Below are 1345 nucleotides of genomic sequence, written 5' to 3'. Positions count from 1 at the left end.
GTCTTCTTCTTCTTCTTGTCCTTGTCTTTATCAGCATCTTCATCCTCGAGGACATCTTCAATCTTGGGCTCATCGGTGTCCATTTCCTTCTTCTCTTCGCCTTTCTTGGCATCTTCAGCTTCATCGTCACTCACCTCCTTCTCACACTCTTTTCTACCAATAATTTAATTGGATAAGCAATGAATTGAGAATGTTTGTTCACGATTTCTTTGATCTTGCTTTCTTCCAAATATTCAGTTTGATCCTCTTTGATGAACAGGGCGATCTTTTTTGTACCACGGCCCAAAGGTTCCGTGTTGTCGTGTTTCGCTGTGAATGAACCACTGGCCGACGGTTCCCAAATGTATTTGTATTGTAAATTCAATAGTAGGTGCTTATACGAGGGTATATATAAATGACTTTGTAAAAGGGGGCGTGGCACATCCTATAGGCGTGGAATCCTTTATCAGTTGTAACTTTGGAACCACAAGTCACACGAACTTGAAATTTGGTATGCAGACATATCAATGGTAGGTGATTATACGAGGGTATATATAAACGAGTTTGTAAAAGGAGGCGTGGCACATCCCATAGGCGTTGAATTGTTTATCAGCCATTCGGAACCATAAGCCCACCTAACTTGAAATTTGGTATGCAGACATATCAATGGCAGGTGCTTATATGAGGGTATATATAAATGACTTTGTAAAAGGGGGCGTGGCACATCCTATAGCCGTGGTATCCTTTATCAGCTATAACTTCGGAACCATAAGTCCTACGAACTTGAAATTTGGCATGCAGACATATCAATGGTAGGTGTTTATAGGAGGGTATATATAAACGAGTTTGTGAAACGGGGCATGGCATATCCCATATTCGTTGCAATTTTTATCAGCTATAACTTCGGAGCCATATGTCGCATCAACTTGAAATTTGGTATGCAGTCATATACATATTTGGTAGATGCTTATAATAAGTTCTGTATAAATGAGTTTGTAAAAGGACGCGTGGTGCATCCCATAGGCGTGGATTTTTGAAGTGAAGCTTCTTAAGCGGCGGTAAAGCAAAATTGGAGAGTGAAATTTTTAAAACTGAAAACGTTACATGAGTGAGAAGGAAGATATAGGTAGTATAGGGAAGGGGAAAAAAGAAGTAAAGCGACGCATGACGGGTACGAGTACCTACATATGTATATATGTATGTTTGAATGCACGTATGTATGTATACATACAGTCAGTCAATAAAGTTTAGGTACAGCGAATTTTTTACAATACGGGCAACTATTTTTTTAATATTTTATTTTTCGATAATTTTTTATAAAAATATGGTTAATTCTACAACAAAAAACCAAAAAATTAGAGTTCCA

The 1345-nt window shown here is 38.1% G+C and overlaps 2 protein-coding genes across 4 annotated transcripts in view; both read right to left on the bottom strand.

Annotated features, from left to right (window-relative positions):
- Nucleotides 1–1345, bottom strand: part of LOC118747352 (protein male-specific lethal-3) — a gene marked incomplete at its 5' end in the record, with an annotated part of 33213 nt that overhangs the window by 27654 nt on the left and 4214 nt on the right.
- The window catches only part of LOC118747351 (heat shock protein 83), a 4202-nt gene that overhangs the window by 1524 nt on the left and 1333 nt on the right, over nucleotides 1–1345 (bottom strand).

This window comes from Rhagoletis pomonella, unplaced genomic scaffold (genome assembly GCF_013731165.1).
Source record: "Rhagoletis pomonella isolate Grant_MI unplaced genomic scaffold, Rhpom_1.0 Rhpom_scaffold_00011, whole genome shotgun sequence".
Taxonomy (NCBI): domain Eukaryota; kingdom Metazoa; phylum Arthropoda; class Insecta; order Diptera; family Tephritidae; genus Rhagoletis; species Rhagoletis pomonella.
This window is presented reverse-complemented; position numbering and strand designations above follow the sequence as displayed.